The sequence below is a fragment of the Garra rufa genome, chromosome 1 (genome assembly GCF_049309525.1).
Source record: "Garra rufa chromosome 1, GarRuf1.0, whole genome shotgun sequence".
NCBI classification, from domain to species: domain Eukaryota; kingdom Metazoa; phylum Chordata; class Actinopteri; order Cypriniformes; family Cyprinidae; genus Garra; species Garra rufa.
The window spans coordinates 97803481-97820463 of NC_133361.1; the positions used below are offsets into that span (position 1 = coordinate 97803481).

Consider the following 16983-nt stretch of genomic DNA (forward strand, 5'->3'; position numbering starts at 1 on the left):
TTACAAAGGTGTCCCTAAAGATCACTTAAAGGAATCAAATATTGCCTCATAATAGTTTTTGTCATTGCTCAGAATGTGCTTTTATATTTTTGACCATGCTCCTACATTTTAAATTAGGAACACAAGTTATCATTACGTAGTTATTTTATATAAATATATATATATATACACACACACACACACACACACACACACACACACAGACACACACATACATATATAAACATTTGAAGTGGATCAAAGTTGTCCTAAAACCAAAACAATACCCCGTGATGTCTTAGAACAACTTTGATGAACTTCTTTGTCCCCACCCCCCACCACCCACATCAAAAGCAAAAGTTTCCCATGTGAATTGTAGCCATTTCGACCACTGGATGTATTACTCTCCTTTATACATAAATTAATTTATCTTCTAGGTTCTACAGTAAAGTATTACTTTAGAAATCCATGCGTATTCTTTAAAACAAGTTGTGCACTATATAGTATATCAATAATAAACCTGTTCGTATGAGCGGAGCAGCGGTGGAAGGCGCTTACTGATGCCTCGAAGTCATGGCTGTCTGTAGTATCCTTAGGCTTTCAAGGAGTTCACTGTTTTTCTCTGGGTTATCTTGACCGATTCTTTGGACATTGTTAAGCAATGAGTCAATCACACTCAAATGATAAGAATTACAGTTTCCACGATGAAAATTGCGTTTGATTGATAAAACTTTTCTTCTCACTGCATTGACTACGGCTAGTGCTTCCATTTCGTAAATGGGTATTCAACGTAAAAGACGATATTCTGCCTTCTACTGGACTGGACGGTTTAGTTAAAAACTCAGCACGCAGTCTACACATAGTATTTCCGGTAAAATTGAGGGCTCAAAAATTTATCCAGTAAAAAAAAAAAAAAAACAGGCGACATTTTATGAATCTGTGTTTTAAATTAATCTTTCATTTATGACAGGGTTGGGCTCCCACCTACTGGCGGTTTTAGACAGGACAAAACCAGCCATGATTCCAGGACAATAGCATACTCAGCAAAATATATCTCCTAATTGCTTATCGATTAAACATAATATCGCAAATTTATTTCCCAATGTTTGACCAAAATAATAATAATAATAATAATAATAACAACAACAACACATTTTATCAACTAGTGTCAACTAGCCTATTAGCCTATATATGTAGCTCAAAAATTTGCATGCATGTTACAGTGCATAATAAACACCAAAATTATATGAAATTTTGTCTGGTAAACTTGATCATACCAGACATTTTGACTGACATTAACTTTTTTAGAGTGAACATTTGTGTGCTTTACTTTTAAGTATTTCATAACAATTATTATGTAAATGAATCTAATGAATAAATATTTTTAAAAAACAAAACATATCCAAGCTGTCATATCAGTTTTATGGTCATTCTAACACAATGAAAACGCTATTAATTAAGGGGCTTTTTTTTTTTAAGTGCATCACCGCAGGTGACCCCCTGCTCTGGGCTGTGTTTCCCAAAAGCATTGCAATCCTTAATACAACGTAGACGCATTGAAACCAATAGAGTTACAATCAACTTAGGGTTACGATGACTCTGGAAAACGCGGCCCTGCATATTTTGTCTGTCTCCTTTTTCTGACACAACCAGATGAGTTCGTGGAGCTCTCTCCTAACGAGCTAATGATCTGAATCAGGTGTGTTTAATAAGGGAGACATAGAGAGTGGTGGGATTGGAAACCACTGCAGCACACAATGACAGGACCTCTTTTCACATTAGAAGTCAACAAGAAATCGCATGACCCCGACGTGATTTGAACACGCAACCTTCTGATCTGGAGTCAGACACGCTACCTTTGCGCCACGAGGTCCTGAACCCAGAGGTGATGTATTTTGCTTAACCCCTTTGACACAGAATGCAAATCAGTAAATATACGGTGCTCAAGGAACACTCTTGATGTTGGACTTTATACTCAGGAGATAAAAAACAGATCGTCTGACCTCAAGGTGATTTGGAGCCAGACACTCTACCGTTGCACTACAAGATAGCGGAAAAATTATTTAGTGTTTCATGCTAAAGCACTTTGATAAACTATGCAAATCCGCTAGTCTTTACACTCACAAAGTCAAGAACAGTTCGCTTGACCTCAACATAATTGGAACACGCAACCTCCCGATCCGGGGTCAGGCGCACTCTGTCGCGGCCACGAGGTCGAGAAAACAAGTCGGCGTTCCTTGCTTAATTGCTTTGATTCAATTTGCAAATCAGTCACGGTAAAGGGCTGTAGACTTTATACTATGGATGTCAAGAAGAGATCAACTGATGTGATTGGAACATGCAACCGTCTGATCTGGATTCAGCCAAGCTACCGTTGTACCCCAAGACACCACAAACCTATCTGGTGTTTTCTGCTTAAGCCACCTTTTGTCATCCTGCTTTCGATAGCTCAGCTGGTAGAGTGGAGGACTATAGATGATACATTGGCTATCCTTAGGTCGCTGGTTCAATTCCGGCTCGAAGGAGTTGGCTTTTGAATTCGGCATGTAGATGTTTCCATGATTTCTTCAGAGATTGCAGGGCAAGATATGCAAAAGCAACACGTCAAGAGGCAGATCTGTCACAGTACACAATGACAGGAATGGTTATTACATGAGATCTCAGGCTTAATAAAAATAACAGGTCAAGACACAAATCTATCACAGTACACTGGTGATTTTCAATCCTGATCCTGGGGACCCCCTGCTCTGGGCTGTGTTTCCCAAAAGCGTTGCAATCCTTCATACAACGTAGACGTATTGAAACCAATAGAGTTGCAATCAACTTAAGTTTACGATGACTCTGGAAGACGCGGCCCTGCATTTTTGTCTGTCTCCTTTTTCTGACACACCCAGATGAGCTCATGGAGCTCTCTCCTAACTAGCTAATGATCTTAATCAGGTGTGTTTAATAAGGGAGACATACAGAGTGGTGGGATTGGAAACCACTGCAGCACACAACGACAGGACTTCTTTTCACATTAGAAGTCAACAAGAAATCACATGACCCCGACGTGATTTGAACACGCAACCTTCTGATCTGGAGTCAGACGCGCTACCGTTGCGCCACGAGGTCCTGAACCCAGAGGTGATGTATTTTGCTTAACCACCTTGACACAGAATGCAAATCAGTAAATATACGGTGCTCAAGGAACATTCTTGATGTTTGACTTCATACTCAGGAGATCAAAAACAGATCGTCTGACCTCAAGGTGATTTGGGGCCAGACGCGCTACCGTTGCGCCACGAGGTCCTGAACCCAGAGGTGATGTATTTTGCTTAACCGCCTTGACACAGAATGCAAATCAGTAAATATACGGTGCTCAAGGAACACTCTTGATGTTGGACTTCATACTCAGGAGATCAAAAACAGATCGTCTGACCTCAAGGTGATTTGGAGCCAGACACTCTACCGTTGCACTACAAGATAGCGGAAAAATTATTTAGTGTTTCATGCTAAAGCACTTTGATAAACTATGCAAATCCGCTAGTCTTTACACTCACAAAGTCAAGAACAGTTCGCTTGACCTCAACATAATTGGAACACGCAACCTCCCGATCCGGGGTCAGGCGCACTCTGTCGCGGCCACGAGGTCGAGAAAACAAGTTGGCGTTCCTTGCTTAATTGCTTTGATTCAATTTGCAAATCAGTCACGGTAAAGGGCTGTAGACTTTATACTATGGATGTCAAGAAGAGATCAACTGATGTGATTGGAACATGCAACCGTCTGATCTGGATTCAGCCAAGCTACCGTTGTACCCCAAGACACCACAAACCTATCTGGTGTTTCCTGCTTAAGCCACCTTTTGTCATCCTGCCTTCGATAGCTCAGCTGGTAGAGCGGAGGACTGTAGATGATACATTGGTTATCCTTAGGTTCGAGCCCACCCAGGGACGTGTGAAATGCCGGAGTTTTGCACGCGCGTCATGTGTCCACTAACGCCTATGCCATTCTTAGGGTTGCGAGGCACAGCTTTCTCAGGGCGTTTATCTTGTGCACCTTCAATAAGCTGGCTTGTTTTAAAAGAACTCAGCGGCGGGCATTTGGTGAACATTTTCACCAGCTCGAGTAGTTTGCTGTGGCATGTGGATGCCTTCTTTACTGATGATCTGTCTCTGGGGCTCATCTAGTTGACATAGTATCCACTGACATTCGGCTGAAGGTGCTGATCCACCATCTGCTCTTGGTACGGACTGGAACCGGGGGACTGTAGTGACCATCAGATCGGAATACAGAATGGATCTGGTGGCTACGGTGACCTCAGAATAAGAAGAAACAGACTAATATTAATGTAGATGCAAAAGTTCCATGTTGCCACAAAGTCAATACCCAATACCCCACCGGGATGACTTGAAATACAGTCAGCATCGGCAATTTTTGCCAGTCTCTCTGGAGGCTTGTTGAGAAAGATAGTCTTGCTTCGTTTTGTTTCCTTTTATTGGCGTGGCTGGTTGTTGGTCCTCGTCAAAGAGGTGTCCACCGATCATAGCGTGCCGGAGCCAGAAGACTCGTTGTTTTGTCAATATGTTCTCAAGACTTTGCGGCAGGTATCAATAAACTACAGCACAATCACAGCTCGCCGCTACCCATCGTAAACAGGTTGGGCCTGTCTGTTCCGGTGGGCTCTCAGTGGTGCTAAAGCATCAAATGAAGAGGATGGGATTCGAACCCACACAAACCAATGCGTGCCGAGCACAACGGGCTAGCCTTGCATCGCCTTAACCACTCGACCACCTTTCGTTTTGCGCGGTCCTTTTGTTTAACACTCCCGATTCAGACCACCAGCTCATCAGTAGAGCGCTCAGTGAACTGAACTGAGTGTGTCAGATAGGGAAGACACACAAAAATTGCAGAGTGGGGTCCCCAGGACCACTGCTAAATGTACCGAACGACGAGGATGGGATTCGAACCCACGCGTGCAGAGCACAATGGATTAGCAGTCCATCGCCTTAACCACTCGGCCACCTCGTCGCATTATGTGGCGTCTTTTATTTAGCACTCCCGATTGAGATCATCAGCTCATTAGTAGAGAACTCAAAGAACTGAACTGAGTGTGTTAGATAAGGAGGACACACAAAAAGTTCAGCATGGGGTCCCCAGGACCTAGATTATGGTCCAGTGCTAAAGGAACCGAACGACAAGGATGGGATTAGCAGTCCATCGCCTTAACCACTCGGCCTCCCCGCCCCCTTGCTGACTGAGAGAGGCCATGCTGCGGACCTTTTCAGCTGCTGCTGCTGTGCTTTCAGCAGGCTGTTTTGAGCACAGAGGGAATAGTGAATGAGCCGTCTTTTACACACCTCTAATCTGTTCCGTAGAAACACGGTGCAGCAACCCGTGCCAGGAGACTGTTTGTGCGGCAGTTTAAAGCTTGCTACCACCTTGTCGGTTCACATCCACGTAGGTGCCTGCAAAGGTCACGACCGTCGCCGGCATTCTTTCACAGAGGCAATATTGTAGCCTATGAGGTTTATCCGAGGCGCGATCATTGCTGGTTGAAAACTTTACCCAATACCCCGCCAGGATGACTTGAAATACAGTCAGCTTTGGCAATTTTTGCTAGCCTCTCTGGAGGCTTAGAGTATTGTTGAGAAAAAATAGCCTTGTTTCGTTTAGGTTTTGTTTCTCGTCGAAAAGGTGTCTGCTGATGATTGAGCGCCAGAGCCAGAAGGCTTGTTGTTTTGTAAATATGTCCTCAAGACGGGTATCATTTAACTGCAGCGCAATTACAGCTCACCGTTACCCATCGTAAACAGGTTGGGCCTGTCTGGTCCGGTGGGCTCTCAGTGGCGCTAAAGCTTCCAGTGCATGTCGAGCACAATGTATTAGCCTTCCACCGCCTTACCCGCTGGACCACCTCGTCATCTTGCGTGGTTTCTTTGTTTAACACTCCTGAACCATGTGCATGTGGATGCCTTCTTCGTCTTTTGTTTCAGCCGCCGAGGGCCTGTTTTCCACTGAGGCCCTGCGTCAAACTCCCTATGAGACACAATTGAACGTTAGTAGTAACCTCCGATTATGGCCGAATGTGGATTCTGCTCGGACGACGGGGCACCGGTACATCCTTTGTAGCTTTGGCTTGTTAGCCAAACGCTACAGCAGTTTGCCATTTCCCATGAAATCATCCTTGATTTCCTTAAGAAAGGTTCCCCAAATTGGTGGAAAATCACATCTCAACCATACGCTGTCCAAAGCATTGACCCGCCTTCACGCGGCAAAACAGAACGTGTTGTTGGCCCGCACTGCTGGGTCAAACTGCGCTTCCCAAAAACAGATTGGGTCAAAACCGACAGAAGAAAACTCTAAGCCTGCTCTAAGCCCTACCCAAGGGGAGGGCTCGACAGTCTCGCACAACGCGAGAGCCTCCGTTTCGCCTGTGTAATTTGGGGGCTGATGAAAACTGGGTCCGACCCGGTGAAGAAGCCAACGACCAGCCCGGCTAGCTCAGTCGGTAGAACATGAGACTCTTAATCTCAGAGTCGTGGGTTCGAGCCGCTCTGTTGACTCTCTTTCTTCCCAAAAGGGTGGCGGGCTCCAGCGTGCCCATTCGCCGCGCAGGCTGAGTGGATTTTGCGAGCTCCGGAAACATCTTTCAAAACAGATGTCGCTGTTAGTGCGAGCAATATTAATCCCTATCACTAACCCTAACCCTTGCTTTTACACCGGTGATCCGGCGGCAGCAAGCAACAGCGGCTGTCTCTGTGGCGCAATCGGTTAGCGCGTTCGGCTGTTAACCGAAAGGTTGGTGGTTCGAGCCCACCCAGGGACGTGTGAAATGCTGGAGTTTTGCACGCGCGTCAGGTGTCCACTAACGCCTATGCCATTCTTAGGGTTGCGAGGCACAGCTTTCTCAGGGCGTTTATCTTGTGCACCTTCAATAAGCTGGCTTGTTTTAAAAGAACTCAGCGGCGGGCATTTGGTGAACATTTTCACCAGCTCGAGTAGTTTGCTGTGGCATGTGGATGCCTTCTTTACTGATGATCTGTCTCTGGGGCTCATCTAGTTGACATAGTATCCGCTAAAATTCGGCTGAAGGTGCTGATCCACCATCTGCTCTTGGTACGGACTGGAACCGGGGGACTGTAGTGACCATCAGATCGGAATACAGAATGGATCTGGTGGCTACGGTGACCTCAGAATAAGAAGAAACAGACTAATATTAATGTAGATGCAAAAGTTCCATGTTGCCACAAAGTCAATACCCAATACCCCACCGGGATGACTTGAAATACAGTCAGCATCGGCAATTTTTGCCAGTCTCTCTGGAGGCTTGTTGAGAAAGATAGTCTTGCTTCGTTTTGTTTCCTTTTATTGGCGTGGCTGGTTGTTGGTCCTCGTCAAAGAGGTGTCCACCGATCATAGCGTGCCGGAGCCAGAAGACTCGTTGTTTTGTCAATATGTTCTCAAGACTTTGCGGCAGGTATCAATAAACTACAGCACAATCACAGCTCGCCGCTACCCATCGTAAACAGGTTGGGCCTGTCTGTTCCGGTGGGCTCTCAGTGGTGCTAAAGCATCAAATGAAGAGGATGGGATTCGAACCCACACAAACCAAGGCGTGCCGAGCACAACGGGCTAGCCTTGCATCGCCTTAACCACTCGACCACCTTTCGTTTTGCGCGGTCCTTTTGTTTAACCCTCCCGATTCAGACCACCAGCTCATCAGTAGAGCGCTCAGTGAACTGAACTGAGTGTGTCAGATAGGGAAGACACACAAAAATTGCAGAGTGGGGTCCCCAGGACCGAGGATCACTGCTAAATGTACCGAACGACGAGGATGGGATTCGAACCCACGCGTGCAGAGCACAATGGATTAGCAGTCCATCGCCTACGTGGCGTCTTTTATTTAGCACTCGCGATTGAGATCATCAGCTCATTAGTAGAGAACTCAAAGAACTGAACTGAGTGTGTTAGATAAGGAGGACACACAAAAAGTTCAGCATGGGGTCCCCAGGACCTAGATTATGGTCCAGTGCTAAAGGAACCGAACGACAAGGATGGGATTAGCAGTCCATCGCCTTAACCACTCGGCCTCCCCGCCCCCTTGCTGACTGAGAGAGGCCATGCTGCGGACCTTTTCAGCTGCTGCTGCTGTGCTTTCAGCAGGCTGTTTTGAGCACAGAGGGAATAGTGAATGAGCCGTCTTTTACACACCTCTAATCTGTTCCGTAGAAACACGGTGCAGCAACCCGTGCCAGGAGACTGTTTGTGCGGCAGTTTAAAGCTTGCTACCACCTTGTCGGTTCACATCCACGTAGGTGCCTGCAAAGGTCACGACCGTTGCCGGCATTCTTTCGCAGAGGCAATATTGTAGCCTATGAGGTTTATCCGAGGCGCGATCATTGCTGGTTGAAAGCTTTACCCAATACCCCGCCAGGATGACTTGAAATACAGTCAGCTTTGGCAATTTTTGCTAGCCTCTCTGGAGGCTTAGAGTATTGTTGAGAAAAAATAGCCTTGTTTCGTTTAGGTTTTGTTTCTCGTCGAAAAGGTGTCTGCTGATGATTGAGCACCAGAGCCAGAAGGCTTGTTGTTTTGTAAATATGTCCTCAAGACGGGTATCATTAAACTGCAGCGCAATTACAGCTCACCGTTACCCATCGTAAACAGGTTGGGCCTGTCTGGTCCGGTGGGCTCTCAGTGGCGCTAAAGCTTCCAGTGCATGTCGAGCACAATGTATTAGCCTTCCACCGCCTTACCCGCTGGACCACCTCGTCATCTTGCGTGGTTTCTTTGTTTAACACTCCTGAACCATGTGCATGTGGATGCCTTCTTCGTCTTTTGTTTCAGCCGCCGTGGGGGCCTGTTTTCCACTGAGGCCCTGCGTCAAACTCCCTATGAGACACAATCGAACGTTAGTAGTAACCTCCGATTACGACCGAATGTGGATTCTGCTCGGACGACGGGGCACCGGTACATCCTTTGTAGCTTTGGCCGGTTAGCCAAACGCTACAGCAGTTTGCCATTTCCCATGAAATCATCCTAGAATTCCTTAAGAAAGGTGCCCCAAATTGGTGGAAAATCACATCTCAACCATACGCTGTCCAAAGCATTGGAGGCAAAAATCAGACGAACGGAATATAGGATAACTTTTCAAAGTAAGTAATACATGTTTTCTACTTTCTTCCTCTCTGTTTACAATGTTCTCAATTGGTAACTCGTTACGTTTCCGTCCGTCGTTCATCCGTGTTTGGCGTTCACAAACTTTTGACTCGCGAATTGCCCATAATGAAACAGTTTAAATGAAATCTAACTTTCTAAAATCTATTTACACGTTCTTAAGTTCGATTTAAATGGGGGAAAAAACGCGTTTCAGCTGTAAGTGCAGTCATCCCTTATGACAATTTACCTTGTTTTTACTATAGTGAATCGTAGTAACCATGTTGTGTTTTTGGCTGATCGATTACAACTGTATGAACACAGTCTTACTATGAATGAAAATCTGAATGAACAGCAACAACAAAAAACGTTGTGCTTGTGTTTGTCGTCATTTACCATGGTTTTACTATAGTGAAAGTATAGTAATCATGTTTTCTTTTCATGACTTGCCTAAAATCTCACATATTAAACATAATTGTGCCTGTAATCGTACTTATTAAACTCAGTTTACCCGTTCTTTAAGTGTAAACACAGTCTTAATATAAATAATCAAGTAATTTACCATGCTTTTACTTTAGTGAAAGTGTAGTAATCATGTTTTGTTTCCATGATTAACCTATAATCTTACATATATAAAACACCATTTGCCTGTAGTTTTGCATAGTAAACACATCTATTCTATTTAAAGTTTGATTTGGATTTAAAAAATATGTGTAGTTGTAGACATTATCATTTCTAATTAACATTTAATGTGATTAACTAACAATGCACTTTATTTCACATTGTGATTAATACATGCTATATGTATTTACTATAGTAATAACAGTAAATTATGCATAATTGCCACAAGGTCATGGGTGATGGCGAGTGGATGGCCAGGTTGAGGACTTTTGCCAGCTCTGGGGTTTTGTCCTTCTGGAGGCAACAGACCAGCACCACGGCAGCAGAAGTTGTACAACCTCTGCCAGAAGGTAAAGTTACCTGTATCTCATTGTAGAATATGAATGTGTACATTATTTGTCAAACATATTTACACATGACTGTGTTTAATGTTTTTGAAAGAAGTGTCTTTTGCTCATTCAGCCTGCATTTATTTGATCCAAAATACAGAAAAAACAGCAATATAATTTGTACTGCATATTTGTATTTATTTTTTAATGAAAACTGTGATACGTTTTGCAGAATTCATTGATGAATAAAAAGTTAAAAACAACAGAATTAATTTCTTTAAAAAAAATTTTTTTGAACAGTACTGTGTATCGTTACAGAAGATTTCATATTTGATTTCTAATGCTGTTCTTAATATAACTTTTTACTGATTTCTAAAATGATTGCTAAATTTATTCAGCGTTGATGACAAAAAAAATTTAAAGTACATGTAACTGTAAATTTAAACTGTATTAACATTTTATAATATTATTAATGTTTTTTATATTTTTTATTTAATAAATGCAGGACTGATGAGCATAAGACACTTCTTTCAAAAACTTTAAAAATAGTAATGTGTCCAAACTTTTGACTGATCCTGTATTTGTGTGTTTTCTTTTATTATTATTTTTTTCATAGGAGAGCTGCTTGGTGTTGACTACCTCCTGCGTCAGACTGGACAGCCCCTGGTAGTGGACCCTGACTCAGAAGAGACAGAGAACATGCTGGAGGATGTGGATTAAGGTGAGGATGAAGAAGACGAGGGCTTCAGGGTGGACCAAACACTTGACATTACTGAGTCGAGTCTTACTGATGACCCAAGCTTCTCTCTGTCCTCCACTCAGCCTGATGCCTCCTTCACGCCAGGTGCCTCAGCATCCCCTGACGAGTCTGTGGTATGTAAATGTCTCGTTTAATGTATGTATGTAATTATGTTTTATGTAATACTGTAAAATTTCTAGGGAAAACATAATAATTTGTGCTGACCTGTTGCTTTTTGTCTGAAGTTGACAAAAAAAAAAACATCTAGAAAAATATATATATTTATTTGTTTTGGGTTTTTTGTCCCACTTCACTGTACTCATAATGTTGTTGATTTAATTTTTTTTCTTTTTGTTGTATTTTTCTCACAGGCTTTGGCTAGTGCTGGTGTGCTGGACAAAGTGGACGGCCTTGCAGAGTATCTTGTGGAGCTCAGGAATCAGCCATCTCTGGCTCTCACCAACCATCAGGTCAGTTTCTCTTCTTGACCTGTCATATGTTAACACTACCACTTGTTTTGTTTTCTCATTTGCCATGTATTATATGCTCTCTCTGCTTAGGTGAGCAATATAGTTGGCAGAACCTGCTGGATTTCGGGGGTGGAGAGCGTGAAGAGGCATACATCCACCACCACTGCCCCACGTGCCCAGTGGCCAGATTGTTGTCTCCTGATAGAGACCATTTCAAGCTCTGTGCCATCCATAAGAGTCCAAAAAAGAAAGGGGATAAAGTTTTATTTATGTGCATTGTTTTCTGCTTTCTGTTCTTTTGAACTTGCAATGAATGCACTAGTGCCATGGACATTAAGACAGTTTTATTTAATAGTATAGTTTGGTTTTCTGTTCTTTAGTACTTGCAAAACATGCACAGGACAGGAGTCATTAATATTTTAAAGTTTTATTCATTTGTATTGTTTTGTGCTTTCTGTTCTTTTCACTTGCAGTTAATGCACAAGAGCCATGGACATTGGACGGTTTTGTTTATATGTATAGTTCTGTTTTCTGTTCTTTTGCACTTGCAAATTATTATTAAGAGGTAATATTCTGTTTTCTGCACATGCAACATAACTACAAGAATAAAAATGTAAAAAAAAAAAAAAAAGAATAATGAATAATTGGCTTTGACTGATTGAAAAATAAAAGTTTGGTCATGATCAAATAACTCTTTTTGTTTGTCATTGTTACAGTATCATTAAACAGTTATACGCCCTTTTAAAAATGTTGATAAATTTGGGGATGATTTAATACATAAATGTACAATTTTTTGTACTGTAAGTTTTAGAACATAACTACAGCCGAAAATATATTTAAAGTGCAAAAACTTTGAATAAAATATCAATAATCAGTAATATAAATCTAATAAAATATTAATTTGTCATTTCAAAATTGATTTCATTCATTTGGACATTATTTATGTGATAATTACTGATAAATAAAACATTCAGTAAACACTTCAATGTATGGCAACACTGTAATATGAACTGGGAAGCTTGTGATCATCCTTACCCCCATATAAATGTACAGGAAAATAGAGAAAACATTTTTTTTTCAGATAATTTATTGTAAATATACACTCCAAAAACATTGCTATAAAGGACAAAGAGATAAAATTCCCTTTCACTTCTTTTCTCCTCATTTTTTCCTTTTCTCTCTCTCTTTTCTTTCTTTTTCTCTTTTCCCCCTCTTCTCCCCCCTCCTTCCTTTTCTCCCCCCCCCTTCCTTTTCTCCCCCCCCCCCTTAACAGACTATTGTTCCCCAGCTTCCATCATGCGCAATGTTGCAATCGGACAGCAGAAACCATTTGGAGGCCTCTTGTTCTCAGCGTAAATTGATTTAAAGAAAAGGTCAATCATATTTAAAAGGTAGCAAAACATGCCCAAGAACCAATTCAGTGAGGTATGGCAATCACTGTCTTGCATCAAGTGGAGGCAGCAGGACGTACGAAGTGTTTATTCATGCATCGTCTAAGACACCATCCCCACAGTTAGCATGCGGGTTGGCGCCGTGGCTTAGTTGGTTAAAGCGCCTGTCTAGTAAACAGGAGATCCTGGGTTCGAATCCCAGCGGTGCCTTGCAAATGGCAGCTTGGACCTTTTTGCCCTCCCTTGGACCTGAGGCCCTTACAGTGCCTCTGCCTTTCAAACGACACTGGACACTGCAATTGTGCAGAGACCCGAGGGCCTGTCCGTCCTGCAGAGAGAGAACGCGCTCTCTTACCGTTGGACGGCCACAGACCCGGAAGGTCAGCCTGGGTTTGAATCCGAGCAATGCCTCTGGTTGCGCGCCACAATACAGCCAACGTCGTGCTTTACGGCGAATGGACGGCGAATGGAGACACATAGAAGCTCGAGGACAGCGGGCGGTTTCCCTTGCAAAACTACCCTCTCACCTGCTTTTGAAGGATAGGATCCTAGGCTAACTGGTCCCACCAAGGAGGCGCCGTGGCTTAGCTGGTCAAAGCGCATCCCAGCGGTGCCTTTCCATCAGTGGCTCTCTCTGGCCTCGTTGTTGGATGGGAGATCCCGACAAGACTCTGTTTTTGAGCCATGCCTAAATTGTGCAAAGACCTGAGGACCTGTCTTTCTGCCCACACAGCGTGCCACTCAGCCGAGCTGGACAGGCACAAATCTGTAAGAAAAGGGCTCAGTGGCCCAGCCTGGCATACCTACAGGGCTCTGTGGCGCAATGGATAGCGCATTGGACTTCTAGACTGACAGATGAGGCCATTCAAAGGTTGTGGGTTCGAGTCCCACCAGAGTCGTAGCTTTTGGCTTTCTTGTAACTCTCATACTGTGCAGAGTTGCCCTCAGGGAGTAGAAATTTGTAGACATTCTCTTTTATGCGTACCAGCACCTGGCCAGCCTCTGGATGTTTTGACCCTTGGAGTAACCCTTCCGACAGCCTTGCATGCGGTTTGGCGCCGTGGCTTAGTTGGTTAAAGTGCCTGTCTCGTAAACAGGAGATCCTGGGTTCAAATCCCAGCGGTGCCTTGGACGATTTTCCAGTCCAGCAAGCGTAAGCTTTTCAAAAGCGACCTGCAAACAGGGATAGCGAGTGGTTAATTTTGCAAACCACCCCGACTCAGTTGTCGGCAAACGCCTTAAAGCTGTCCAGCGCCCGGTCAGCCAACCCCTGGCCTATTCTCTGGAAGCCTGGATCGTCTGAGTCGCCCTCCCGGAGGGCGAACGTGCTGCCCGGCTAGTCTAGTAAACAGGAGATCCTGCGTTCGAATCCCAGTGATGCCTTTGGTAGCGCGCCACAGTACAGCCGAGCTTGTGTTTACCAAAAAAATGGACGGCAAATGGGGACACAGAGGAGCTCGAGTCGTGCTTTTTACCATTTTGTTAAGCCCATCTTGCGCAATGTTGCAATCGGACAGCAGAAACCATTTGGAGGCCTCTTGTTCTCAGCGTAAATTGATTTAAAGAAAAGGTCAATCATATTTAAAAGGTAGCAAAACATGCCCAAGAACCAATTCAGTGAGGTATGGCAATCACTGTCTTGTATCAAGTGGAGGCAGCAGGACGTACGAAGTGTTTATTCATGCATCGTCTAAGACGCCATCCCCACAGTAAGCATGCGGGTTGGCGCCGTGGCTTAGTTGGTTAAAGCGCCTGTCTAGTAAACAGGAGATCCTGGGTTTGAATCCCGGCGGTGCCTTGCAAATGGCAGCTTGGACCTTTTTGCCCTCCCTTGGACCTGAGGCCCTTACAGTGCCTCTGCCTTTCAAACGACACTGGACACTGCAATTGTGCAGAGACCCGAGGGCCTGTCCGTCCTGCAGAGAGAGAACGCGCTCTCTTACCGTTGGACGGCCACAGACCCGGAAGGTCAGCCTGGGTTTGAATCCGAGCAATGCCTCTGGTTGCGCGCCACAATACAGCCAACGTCGTGCTTTACGGCGAATGGAGACACATAGACGCTCGAGGACACCGGGCGGTTTCCCTTGCAAAACTACCCTCTCACCTGCTTTTGAAGGATAGGATCCTAGGCTAACTGGTCCCACCAAGGAGGCGCCGTGGCTTAGCTGGTCAAAGCGCATCCCAGCGGTGCCTTTCCATCAGTGGCTCTCTCTGGCCTCGTTGTTGGATGGGAGATCCCGACGAGACTCTGTTTTTGAGCCATGCCTAAATTGTGCAAAGACCTGAGGACCTGTCTTTCTGCCCACACAGCGTGCCACTCAGCCGAGCTGGACAGGCACAAATCTGTAAGAAAAGGGCTCAGTGGCCCAGCCTGGCATACCTACAGGGCTCTGTGGCGCAATGGATAGCGCATTGGACTTCTAGACTGCCAGATGAGGCCATGCAAAGGTTGTGGGTTCGAGTCCCACCAGAGTCGTGGCTTTTGGCTTTCTTGTAACTCTCATACTGTGCAGAGTTGCCCTCAGGGAGTAGAAATTTGTAGACATTCTCTTTTATGCGTACCAGCACCTGGCCAGCCTCTGGATGTTTTGACCCTTGGAGTAACCCTTCCGACAGCCTTGCATGCGGTTTGGCGCCGTGGCTTAGTTGGTTAAAGTGCCTGTCTCGTAAACAGGAGATCCTGGAGTTCAAATCCCAGCGGTGCCTTGGACGATTTTCCAGTCCAGCAAGCGTAAGCTTTTCAAAAGCGACCTGCAAACAGGGATAGCGAGTGGTTAATTTTGCAAACCACCCCGACTCAGTTGTCGGCAAACGCCTTAAAGCTGTCCAGCGCCCGGTCAGCCAACCCCTGGCCTATTCTCTGGAAGCCTGGATCGTCTGAGTCGCCCTCCCGGAGGGCGAACGTGCTGCCCGGCTAGTCTAGTAAACAGGAGATCCTGCGTTCGAATCCCAGCGATGCCTTTGGTAGCGCGCCACAGTACAGCCGAGCTTGTGTTTACCAAAAAAATGGACGGCAAATGGGGACACAGAGGAGCTCGAGTCGTGCTTTTTACCATTTTGTTAAGCCCATCATGCGCAATGTTGCAATCGGACAGCAGAAACCATTTGGAGGCCTCTTGTTCTCAGCGTAAATTGATTTAAAGAAAAGGTCAATCATATTTAAAAGGTAGCAAAACATGCCCAAGAACCAATTCAGTGAGGTATGGCAATCACTGTCTTGCATCAAGTGGAGGCAGCAGGACGTACGAAGTGTTTATTCATGCATCGTCTAAGACGCCATCCCCACAGTTAACATGCGGGTTGGCGCCGTGGCTTAGTTGGTTAAAGTGCCTGTCTAGTAAACAGGAGATCCTGGGTTCGAATCCCAGCGGTGCCTTGCAAATGGCAGCTTGGACCTTTTTGCCCTCCCTTGGACCTGAGGCCCTTACAGTGCCTCTGCCTTTCAAACGACACTGGACACTGCAATTGTGCAGAGACCCGAGGGCCTGTCCGTCCTGCAGAGAGAGAACGCGCTCTCTTACCGTTGGACGGCCACAGACCCGGAAGGTCAGCCTGGGTTTGAATCCGAGCAATGCCTCTGGTTGCGCGCCACAATACAGCCAACGTCGTGCTTTACGGCGAATGGACGGCGAATGGAGACACATAGAAGCTCGAGGACAGCGGGCGGTTTCCCTTGCAAAACTACCCTCTCACCTGCTTTTGAAGGATAGGATCCTAGGCTAACTGGTCCCACCAAGGAGGCGCCGTGGCTTAGCTGGTCAAAGCGCATCCCAGCGGTGCCTTTCCATCAGTGGCTCTCTCTGGCCTCGTTGTTGGATGGGAGATCCCGACGAGACTCTGTTTTTGAGCCATGCCTAAATTGTGCAAAGACCTGAGGACCTGTCTTTCTGCCCACACAGCGTGCCACTCAGCCGAGCTGGACAGGCACAAATCTGTAAGAAAAGGGCTCAGTGGCCCAGCCTGGCATAGCTACAGGGCTCTGTGGCGCAATGGATAGCGCATTGGACTTCTAGACTGCCAGATGAGGCCATTCAAAGGTTGTGGGTTCGAGTCCCACCAGAGTCGTGGCTTTTGGCTTTCTTGTAACTCTCATACTGTGCAGAGTTGCCCTCAGGGAGTAGAAATTTGTAGACATTCTCTTTTATGCGTACCAGCACCTGGCCAGCCTCTGGATGTTTTGACCCTTGGAGTAACCCTTCCGACAGCCTTGCATGCGGTTTGGCGCCGTGGCTTAGTTGGTTAAAGTGCCTGTCTTGTAAACAGGAGATCCTGGGTTCAAATCCCAGCGGTACCTTGGACGATTTTCCAGTCCAGC

General features: G+C 45.3%; 1 protein-coding gene and 16 non-coding genes across 17 annotated transcripts in view; 14 read left to right on the plus strand and 3 right to left on the minus strand.

The window, feature by feature from the left end:
• LOC141322809 (uncharacterized) overlaps positions 1–16983 on the plus strand; it is a 73815-nt gene that overhangs the window by 17996 nt on the left and 38836 nt on the right. The window lies entirely within an intron of this gene.
• Positions 1781–1852, minus strand: trnaw-cca (transfer RNA tryptophan (anticodon CCA)). Its single transcript has one exon. It is a non-coding gene; the product is annotated as a tRNA-Trp (tRNA).
• trnay-aua (transfer RNA tyrosine (anticodon AUA)) lies at positions 2418–2504 on the plus strand. The gene is given in 2 exon segments: positions 2418–2454; positions 2469–2504. It is a non-coding gene; the product is annotated as a tRNA-Tyr (tRNA).
• trnaw-cca (transfer RNA tryptophan (anticodon CCA)) lies at positions 3022–3093 on the minus strand. The gene has a single exon. It is a non-coding gene; the product is annotated as a tRNA-Trp (tRNA).
• trnas-gcu (transfer RNA serine (anticodon GCU)) lies at positions 4909–4990 on the minus strand. Its single transcript has one exon. It is a non-coding gene; the product is annotated as a tRNA-Ser (tRNA).
• Positions 5454–5594, plus strand: LOC141284916 (U4 spliceosomal RNA). Its single transcript, XR_012338514.1, has one exon. It is a non-coding gene; the product is annotated as a U4 spliceosomal RNA (small nuclear RNA).
• Positions 6715–6788, plus strand: trnan-guu (transfer RNA asparagine (anticodon GUU)). Its single transcript has one exon. It is a non-coding gene; the product is annotated as a tRNA-Asn (tRNA).
• On the plus strand, positions 8308–8448 carry LOC141284957 (U4 spliceosomal RNA). The gene has a single exon (XR_012338520.1). It is a non-coding gene; the product is annotated as a U4 spliceosomal RNA (small nuclear RNA).
• Positions 12805–12878, plus strand: trnat-agu (transfer RNA threonine (anticodon AGU)). Its single transcript has one exon. It is a non-coding gene; the product is annotated as a tRNA-Thr (tRNA).
• On the plus strand, positions 13478–13567 carry trnar-ucu (transfer RNA arginine (anticodon UCU)). Its single transcript is given in 2 exon segments — positions 13478–13514; positions 13532–13567. It is a non-coding gene; the product is annotated as a tRNA-Arg (tRNA).
• Positions 13723–13796, plus strand: trnat-cgu (transfer RNA threonine (anticodon CGU)). Its single transcript has one exon. It is a non-coding gene; the product is annotated as a tRNA-Thr (tRNA).
• trnat-agu (transfer RNA threonine (anticodon AGU)) lies at positions 14393–14466 on the plus strand. Its single transcript has one exon. It is a non-coding gene; the product is annotated as a tRNA-Thr (tRNA).
• trnar-ucu (transfer RNA arginine (anticodon UCU)) lies at positions 15055–15144 on the plus strand. Its single transcript is given in 2 exon segments — positions 15055–15091; positions 15109–15144. It is a non-coding gene; the product is annotated as a tRNA-Arg (tRNA).
• Positions 15300–15374, plus strand: trnat-cgu (transfer RNA threonine (anticodon CGU)). Its single transcript has one exon. It is a non-coding gene; the product is annotated as a tRNA-Thr (tRNA).
• trnat-agu (transfer RNA threonine (anticodon AGU)) lies at positions 15971–16044 on the plus strand. Its single transcript has one exon. It is a non-coding gene; the product is annotated as a tRNA-Thr (tRNA).
• Positions 16644–16733, plus strand: trnar-ucu (transfer RNA arginine (anticodon UCU)). Its single transcript is given in 2 exon segments — positions 16644–16680; positions 16698–16733. It is a non-coding gene; the product is annotated as a tRNA-Arg (tRNA).
• trnat-ugu (transfer RNA threonine (anticodon UGU)) lies at positions 16889–16962 on the plus strand. The gene has a single exon. It is a non-coding gene; the product is annotated as a tRNA-Thr (tRNA).